The sequence below is a fragment of the Conger conger genome, chromosome 14, assembly GCF_963514075.1.
Source record: "Conger conger chromosome 14, fConCon1.1, whole genome shotgun sequence".
NCBI classification, from domain to species: Eukaryota; Metazoa; Chordata; class Actinopteri; order Anguilliformes; family Congridae; genus Conger; species Conger conger.
The window spans coordinates 147,501-158,025 of record NC_083773.1 but is presented as its reverse complement, the minus strand read 5'-3'; positions in this window follow the sequence as shown (position 1 = coordinate 158,025).

The window sequence follows — 10,525 nt, the reverse complement described above, 5'->3', positions numbered from 1 at the left end:
ATTCTACCCAAGTAACAACAGGTTCTTTTTTCAGCCAGAAACCACTACAGGTGCCAAATAATGTACCCTTTAGATGGCCAGGGCCAGGCATTTTCACCAGGGAAGGCTCTGCATGGGCAGAGCAGCCATTTTAGCCTGAATGTGAACCTCTGTAAGAACATCAGCTTTTGCCTTCATATGCAGTTACATGCTCTGCAGTGGTCCAGTAGTCACATCCTGCTGTATTTCCAGGGAAACATTCCAGATCTACATGGCCGTGTCCTGCCGTGTCCCTGTGTCAGAGCGGAGACGTCATCGAGGTAAGGCCCTTCCTCAATAAACCAGCGTCTGCCACAGTCTGCCAGCCGGTTACAACCTCCCTCAATAAACCAGCGTCTGCCAGAGTCTCGCAGCCTGTTACAACCTCCCTCAATAAACCAGCGTCTGCCAGAGTCTCTCAGCCTGTGACATCATCCCAACCCCTGCCCTGGGCAGAAAGTGAAACGGAAGTGCAGGTTGACCAACTCTCACCTTTAAGCTGGAAACCTCCCCAGACCGATCTTAGACCTGATGATTAACCTGCACCTCTCATTGACATGGTGTAATTACCCCCAGCCAATCTCTGCATGAGCTTTTTACCTTCTACCAATCATAGTAGACAAATCACAGAGTCAGCTGCATGTCTCCCACCATTAACAGCAGCAGGTTTCAGAGTGATCCAATGACAAGGCTCACCGGCCATCAGGAAGGCCAGTGTGCAGGGCCACTGCTGCTGGAAGGGCACTGCACACTGCCAGTCCACTGGGCACTACACACTGCCAGTCCACTGGGCACTGCACACTGTCAGTCCACTGGGCACTGCACACTGCCAGTCCACTGGGCACTGCACACTGTCAGTCCACTGGGCACTGCACACTGTCAGTCCACAGGGCACTGCACACTGCCAGTCCACAGGGCACTGCACACTGTCAGTCCACAGGGCACTGCACACTGCCAGTCCACAGGGCACTGCACACTGCCAGTCCACAGGGCACTGCACACTGTCAGTCCACTGGGCACTGCACACTGCCAGTCCACTGGGCACTGCACACTGCCAGTCCACTGGGCACTGCACACTGCCAGTCCACTGGGCACTGCACACTGTCAGTCCACAGGGCACTGCACACTGCCAGTCCACTGGGCACTGCACACTGCCAGTCCACTGGGCACTGCACACTGTCAGTCCACTGGGCACTGCACACTGCCAGTCCACTGGGCACTGCACACTTCCAGTCCTGCACATACCTGCTCCCCTGGGCACTGCATGGAGGCTAAACCTACACCTGAAACACTGCCCTGTCTCATTCTGTAAAAGGGTGGTTTTGGAATTTATGGATATTAAACTCAGATATTAAATTTCATACTCATGGTACACGAAACACCCACACAGTCAGTGTGTAACACACAGCTCTGGGACAATGCAGTCAGGTATTTATGCAATCCATTCTCTTCTGGCACAGCGACCTGTGGCAGACTAAGGACCAGGATGTAAATATAGTCTCTCTTGGCAAACCAATGCACCAGGTTAACATGTGACACTGCCAGTAAGAGGCTCTTTGAACTCTTTCCAAAAGGGCCACAGCAGCTGACAGCGACCACACAAACCCCACACATACCTACATACATGTCCCCACACACACCCACCTACACATCCTCACACACACACAGCACCCAAACCACCCTGTCTGGCACCAACAATCATTCCACGGTCAAAGTTTTTCCCCATCAGAACATTGTGAACATTAACTGAAGCTCCTGACCCGTATCTGCATGATTTTAGGCATTGCACAGCTGCCACATGATTGACTGATTCAATTATGGCATGAATAAGTAGGTGTTCCCAATAAAGTGCTCAGTGAGTATATATATACTGGAATATGAACACTTCTGTAATGCAAGAAGATTGTAGGCTTAAAAGGAAATGGCACCTATAATCTTTGAGGGAGGCCATGTTCACCTTTAGGCTAAATATCCTGATAAATCATCTTGCTGCTCTGGAATCTGTGAGCAAACAAACATCCACAGTGAAGGAGAACTCAAACATAAACAAACCCCACAAATCTCTTGTGAAACTCTTTCATAAAGAAACACAACAAAGCAAAAAAACAGGCGCTTTTGAAGCACTAGAACAACACTCGTGGACCAACCAGGAAGTAACGTCTGAACAGGAAGCTCGGAGCTTGTGACTTCAGTCATCCGCATTGTTTGGGAGGAGCGGTTCTGTGTGGGATACACTGAGCAGAGGCGTCTTACAGTTACACAAATAAATAATGCATCCAGTGATTATAAAGCCCCATTCTCTCCCAGGGCCCCAGGGGAAGCCCCGTTCACTGCTGCCCACTCACTACTGCCCCACTCACCACTGCCCCACTCACATCTGCCCCACTCACTACTGCCCCACTCACCACTGCCCCACTCACATCTGCCCCACTCACTACTGCCCCACTCACTACTGCCCCACTCACATCTGCCCCACTCACTACTGCCCCGCTCACACACCCCACTCACCACTGCCCACTCACTACTGCCCCACTCACTACTGCCCCACTCACATCTGCCCCACTCACTACTGCCCCAGTCACCACTGCCCCGCTCACCACTGCCCCACTCACATCTGCCCCACTCACACACCCCACTCACCACTGCCCACTCACTACTGCCCCACTCACATCTGCCCCACTCACTACTGCCCCGCTCACACACCCCACTCACCACTGCCCACTCACCACTGCCCCACTCACTACTGCCCCACTCACTACTGCCCCGCTCACATCTGCCCTGCTCAATGCTGCCTGGTTCCTCTCAGGTTTGGGCCTCAGCTCTGTTGGCAGCCTGTAGCGTAGTGGTTAAGGCCTGTAGCGTAGTGGTTAAGGTACATGACCCTGTAGTGCAGTGGGGCCTGTAGCGTAGTGGTTAAGGCCTGTAGCGTAGTGGTTAAGGCCTGTAGCGTAGTGGGGCCTGTAGCGTAGCGGTTAAGGCCTGTAGCGTAGTGGTTAAGGCCTGTAGCGTAGTGGTTAAGGCCTGTAGCGTAGTGGTGAAGGCCTGTAGCGTAGTGGTTAAGGTACATGACCCTGTAGTGCAGTGGGGCCTGTAGCGTAGTGGTTAAGGCCTGTAGCGTAGTGGTTAAGGCCTGTAGCGTAGTGGTTAAGGCCTGTAGCGTAGTGGTGAAGGCCTGTAGCGTAGTGGTTAAGGTACATGACCCTGTAGTGCAGTGGGGCCTGTAGCGTAGTGGTTAAGGCCTGTAGCGTAGTGGTTAAGGCCTGTAGCGTAGTGGTTAAGGCCTGTAGCGTAGTGGTTAAGGCCTGTAGCGTAGTGGTGAAGGCCTGTAGCGTAGTGGTTAAGGTACATGACCCTGTAGTGCAGTGGGGCCTGTAGCGTAGTGGTTAAGGCCTGTAGCGTAGTGGTTAAGGCCTGTAGCGTAGTGGTTAAGGCCTGTAGCGTAGTGGTGAAGGCCTGTAGCGTAGTGGTTAAGGTACATGACCCTGTAGCGTAGTGGGGCCTGTAGCGTAGTGGTTAAGGTAAATGACTGGGACACGCAAGGTTGGTGGTTTGTTCCCCGGTGTAGCCACAATAAGATCCGCACAGCCGTTGGGCCCTTGAGCAAGGCCCTTAACCCTGCATTGCTCCGGAGGAGGATTGTCTCCTGCTCTGGATAAGAGCATCTGCCAAATGCCAGTAATGTAATGTAGGCAGTGTGTTTGTTTGTGTAGACAGTGTGTTTCTTTGTGTAGGCAGTATGTTCACATAGGTAGCACAACAGCTGTCTAAGTGGATATTAGGGGACCAATGCAGGGGAGGATTGTCTCCTGCTTAGTCTAATCAACTGTACGGCGCTCTGGATAAGAGCGTCTGCCAAATGCCAATAATGTAATATGACAGCAGGACTGGGCAGGTCCGGCACAGTAATGCAACTCACTAAAAGTCTCCAAATGAGAGTATGCAGTGTTTGGTTTAGATTCTCACAGAGAATCAATTCCTGCTGAACAAAAATAAAAGTTCATAAGATTATTTTTCTTTTCAAATGAACAGCTTTCTTTTTTAAATATAAGACTGCAATATTATTTTCTAGGCAAGATGTTAATTCAACACAATTTCAGGATGTCAGCCAGATGGTCTTACTGCAACAGGCCATATTTGGGTATTACTGATGCGTACATTCTCCGAATATCTGCCTCCTCAACGGCCTGTTCGGGGAAGCCAAGCGGTCTGACGCTCTCTCGCTCCGACTAAACCACACTGCTACGTGACTGGAGCGGGGTGAGGCATGGCAGGGTGCTGGCGCCCCCTGGTGGACAACAAGAGACACTGAACGTCACTCAAGACGGAACGTATGTGTCCATTTTAAATCTGAACTAAATAAAAGCAACCAAAAGAAGGCGCTGATGAGTGAATTCTCACATAATTTTCCCCCAACGTAAATATTAAATGTGCAGATGCACAGAGGCTGTTCTTTATGGATTTGAAGGGTGAACCAACTTACATGGCAGTAATAAGAAGCTTATCACTCACACATGTGGAGAGTGAGGAGGCATGTAGAAGCACTTGGTTTTATTTGAACCTGTGCTATCACGCACCCAAAGGCTCCTAAGATGAGCATGTTACCTGTCGGCTAAAGGTGAAATCGCCCCAGGCCAAGGGCTGTGTCGCCAGAGCATGTTGGCAAGGTAACCTGCCGCTAGGCTTTCGCTTTATGACACTAACCCCACTGACAGTCTACAGACCAACATTAACCCCACTGACACCCTACAGACCAACCCTAACCCCACTGACACCCTACAGACCAACCCTAACCCCACTGTCAGTCTACAGACCAACCCTAACCCTAACCCCACTGACAGTCTACAGACCAACCCTAACCCCACTGACACCCTACAGACCAACCCTAACCCCACTGACACCCTACAGACCAACCCTAACCCCACTGTCAGTCTACAGACCAACCCTAACCCTAACCCCACTGACAGTCTACAGACCAACCCCAACCCTAACCCCACTGTCAGTCTACAGACCAACCCTAACCCTAACCCCACTGTCAGTCTACAGACCAACCCTAACCCTAACCCCACTGTCAGTCTACAGACCAACCCTAACCCCACTGACAGTCTACAGACCAACCCTAACCCCACTGACAGTCTACAGACCAACCCTAACCCCACTGTCAGTCTACAGACCAACCCTAACCCCACTGACACCCTACAGACCAACCCTAACCCCACTGACAGTCTACAGACCAACCCTAACCCCACTGACAGTCTACAGACCAACCCTAACCCCACTGACACCCTACAGACCAACCCTAACCCCACTGACAGTCTACAGACCAACCCTAACCCCACTGTCAGTCTACAGACCAACCCTAACCCTAACCCCACTGTCAGTTTACAGGCAAAATAGCAGAGCTACACCAGCAACATTGAGGTAATGCAATGTATATATTTTTGGTCCCGTTATTTCAAGGTCATGACTTACTTATCTTAACAAAACAAAAGTTGTTTTTTCATGATAAGGCGATAACCTTTGCCATGGGAGAGATTACATATGATTACATGTAATCACAGAGATTACATATGACTGATGGGTGATATCGTAGGGCAATGCAGCATGTGCTAAGAACACATTACATTTTATTTTATTTCTAGGAACTAGAAGTCATTTTGGGCAGTGATAAAACTCATATTACAGTTTTTTACAATCGTTTTCACACTTGTCTCAATACCATGTCCACTTTTTCAAAACACTTAACACATTCACCATATTATTAGACTATGTGAACTAAACTGTGGATATTTTTGCATTGCTTTCATACTAAAGGCATTCAATCACCACTTCTTCCAAAATTCATGAATACCTCTCTCAGTCAGTGTTCACTACCAGCAAATGTTTGTACAAATACAGCAACTTTTGCAGACATTTAGATACTCTGTTCAAAACAGTTAACTTTCAGTTCAAAACCCAATAAAATTCTGAAAAATTCTGAAAAATGAAACTATATGCTTGAAATACATAAGACAGATCATTCTGATTTGAGCAGAAAGTTTATTCAGTTTATTAAATTTTTTTGTTTGCAGCCTTGTTACCATCTGTACAAAAGTGATCATACTTGCATTGAAATGTGCATGTATATAGGGAAAATATAGATGTAGTTGTCACTGAAGAGATTTTTCCACTATTACTGCTGTATATGTACTGTTGAAACATCTGGCTGTCATTTCAGTGAACAACCTACCAAGGTGTTTGTTGTTTGTGCCCTGTTACCACATATACAAATGGGGCCACCTTTGGATTGGCATTTGCATTCTTTAGCCTTGGTGGGGAAAATGGATGCAGCCAGAGGCAGAGGAAGAAGACGTCGCGGAAGAGCATCATCCAAACCAAGTTCAATTGATGTGTATATTACAGCAGTACTGTGATTTCAGAAGTCTCCAGAAAAAGCAGATGTATCAGTGCACATTTGTCTTTGACTCACTACAGGACCCAGCGGTTACCTCACACAGTCACACAGGGGGGAAGGGGAAGAATGTTTACGCCTCAACAGGAGGATACAATAGTTGGGATGGTCATTGTCAATAACAGCATCAGGCTAAGAGAAATATGCAACAACATAATCGCAGACAACAACATATTTCCAAACATTGACACTACAACCATTCAGGATGAAACAGTTGTACACTGTCCCCTTTGACAGGAACTCTGAGGGTGTCAAGGAGCTCAGATACCAATATGAAGTTTATGAAGGTATATGTGAAGGTTGGACATGGTATTGAGACAAGGAACAATAGATGCAATGGCTGCTGGGTGTATGGACATAACAGTGGAACACATCCAGGGCTGGAAAAGGCACGCAAAGAGATGTTTTCCTCGGTGTATAGCAAGAGATAATATTTGGCGTGATGTTGATGAAAATCTATAGCCAAATGCAGAGGACAGGATGGATGGGCCAGGCCAACAGTAGACTTCTGATACTGATAGGCAGACAATATATGTGCAAATTACTGTATATAGTGAAAATATTGCTTTTTGGTATGTATTTGTTATTGATTGTAATGTACTTTGAGTAATTGATTGTATTGTATTTTTCTTTTCTGAATTACAGTATATTTCACTGTGAGAACAAATGTCAAAATACTGTAAACCCTTTGAAGAATACTGTTGCTTTTGTGATTTGTTTCTTTATCATATATTCTTTTATGTTACATAGTAAAAATGTGGGATTCTGGGATTCCAATATAGTAAAACATTCATTAATTTACAGTTTACTGTAAATTTACCACACTTAGTCATGACATCTATTGTGAGAGGCAAACCAACAGATCAAAAGTTTATTTAGCTACTTGGCTTGAAATATTTGTGGATGCAAAAATAGAGTAAAGGGAAACACATAATATATGTATTTAGCAATGCTCCAAGTTCTTTGTGTTTTGTAGTTCATTGTACATTGAGTGACAAAGTAGTCTTATGGGAGAAAGCATGCGCTATAGTTATGGCAGCAAGAGTCACTTTTGGGTGAAATATTAAATGTTTTGGTGGTTGAAGTGCCTTTTGCACCAAAGGTTAACTGATGTGCTCAGGTGTGTGTTTCAAAAGCACACTGTGTGAAGAGTTTTGAAAAAGTGGACATGGTATTGAGACAAGTGTGAAAACGATTGTAAAAAACTGTAAATTCAAATGTATCTGAACAGATAATAAAGGCTACCAAAATATAGATTTATAAAAATAAAGTCCAAAATAAATAAATATAAACCCCATCCACTTTGCCCCCTTGTGGTTGAGTTGTCAACGTCCCAAATTATTTTTGCGTTCATATTTCTATAATAAAACCACAAGATGGCAATGCCCAATAGTTAAAAAGACCCTCTGCTGTGAGAACAGCATTTTGGATCAGATTATCAGCCTGGCGACCTTCACCTTCATCTTGTTCAAATATAAGAACAAAAATATGTAAAGTGTGTTTTGTGCTTTATTATTTACCATCAATTCATATTTTATTTTGATTTAGAATGGAAAAATTATTTTAATAAGCCAAATTAATATTATAATTATATACACCAAACGGCAGTTCAGAGTATCCGGCTTTCTTGGAGTCACTGGGCAGCATCCTGGAAAGGGTGCCGCCCGGAAACTCCATAGTTCTGCTGGGCGACTTCAACGCTCACGTGGGCAACGACGCAGAAACCTGGAAGGGGGTGATTGGGAGGAATGGCATGCCTGATCTTAACCCGAGCGGTGTCTTGTTATTGGACTTCTGTGCTGGTCATGGATTGTTCATAACGAACACCATGTTCAAGCATAGGGTAGCTCATAAGTGTACTTAGTACCAGAGCACCTTAGGCCAAAGATCGATGATCGACTTTGTGGTCGTATCATCAGACCTGCGGCCGTATGTCTTGGACACTCGGGTGAAGAGAGGAGCAGAGCTGTCAACTGATCACCACCTGGTGGTGAGTTGGATCAAGTGGCCGGGGAGGCTGCCGGACAGACCCGGTAAACCCAAACGTGTAGTGAGGGTGAACTGGAAACTTCTGGCGGAGGCCCCTGTCCATGAGGTCTTCAACTCCCACCTCCGGAGGAACTTCTCGTGCATCCAGAAGGTCATTGGTGCCTGTCAGGGCGGCAACCCAAGAACCCGCTGGTGGACATCAGTGGTGAGGGAAGCCGTCAAACTGAAGAAGTTGGCCTTTCAGCAGGGGAGGAGAACTGCTGACCCGGACTGAGGATGTTGTCGGGCGGTGGAAAGAGCACTTCGAGGAGCTCCTGAACCCGAACAACATGTCCTCTGTGGAAGAGGCAGAGCCCAAAGACTCAGGGCAATCTGCACCTAAATCCCTGGCAGAAGATGCTGAGGTAGTCAAAAAGTCCTCAGTGGCAAGTCGTAAGGTGTGGATGAGATTCGCCCTGAGATGCTGAGAGATGAAAGGAGGGTGGGGGGAGTCAGTGGGGAGTTTGGAGAAGGATTACAGAGGGGGGAGTGAGGTGGTGACAGTGGTGGCAAAGGAAGAGGGTGAGAGGGAGTGGAGGTTACGGCGGGCTGAGGAAGTGTGGGTGGGAGGAGGGGGAGGAGGATGGGGAGGAAGAGGGAGGGAGAATGAGATGAAATGGTGGTCAGATGTATGCAGAGGGGTAACCGTGAAATCGGAGCATGAGCAGTTCCTCACAAAGACAAGGTCTAGGACATTGCCCGCCTGGGTTGGAGGAGAGTGTTGCAGGGAGAGGCCGAAGGAGTGGATTAGCGGTAGGAAGGCAGCAGCCTGGGAGGCTTCTAGATGGATGTTGAAGTCTCCAAGGAGAATCAGTGGGGTGCCATCCTCAGGGAAGGAGCTGAGAAGGGTGTCTAGCTCATCAAGGAAGCTTCCCAGGGGCCCTGGAGGACGGTAGATAACTGCAATGAAAAGGTTAGTAGGGTAGGATACTGCAACAGAATGGAATTCAAAAGTGGATATGGACAGGTCAGAGAGGGGGAAAACAGAGAATTTCCATGAGGGAGAAATTAAAAGACCAGTACCACCGCCACGGCCGGAAGGCCGGGGAGTGTGCGAGAAGGAGAAGGAGGATGAGAGGGCAACGGGAGTGGCGGTGTTGTCAGGTGTGATCCAGGTCTCTGTGAGGGCAAGGAATTGTAGGGACTGGAGGGAGGCATATGCAGGGATGAAGTCAGCCTTCCGAGTGGCAGACTCCGCACAGAGAGGCCCCGGCCGTTCATACATCAACTATGAAATTTGGAAACTTGGAATTTACAAACTCTGATGGAACCCAAACTCAGACCTTTGCCTTTGTTGCTCGGGAACTCCAAAAATGGACTCTGAATGTAGAATATATATATCTTTCCTCCAATTGTCAACCTTAATGACGAGATTCAACATCACCTTAAATGCGCTGGAACAGCTTTTGCATGTCTCTGAGCAAGAGTCTGACATTGTGACATCCTGTGTCTGTTCGTGAAAGAAGCTTGCTCAGAAAGCAAGAGAAAGCAGGAGAATGGGGTTGGGGTTGACGTTAGGGTTAGGTAGTCCACAAACCCAAATCTCACTGCAGAGAGATCTCTGACCCCATCATTGGAGGTCACTGTGCAGTGAGCCTGTTAGTATGGGACGGGAGGAAGGACTCACCATGATATAGGGGTCTGCTAGGCTTTTAAACACCAAACAGGCCAATTATAATCTCCTGTTTACTTAGAGTTACTCTATACACTTGCTGTACGTAAGACATGTATTTTGAGGGATGCACATGTTCTATGTTATGAAGTAGGGGGAGGGTTGCTTGCCTTTTATTACGGATATAAGCAGTTAGCTTCATTGCACTTGTAATCCTACTCAGTACTTTTATAATGAGCGGTAATTACGGTGCACTTAGAGCTGGCTGGTACTCTGCAGAGCTTAAGACTTCATTCTGCCTTCCGACCAGCAGATGGCGCTGTGCACAACAGCACATTCTGGTGCTCATCACTCATTGTCTCGGTATGAAGGCAGGTTCTGCCAGGAGACCAGGGTCTGAGTTTGCTATGAATGTTCTG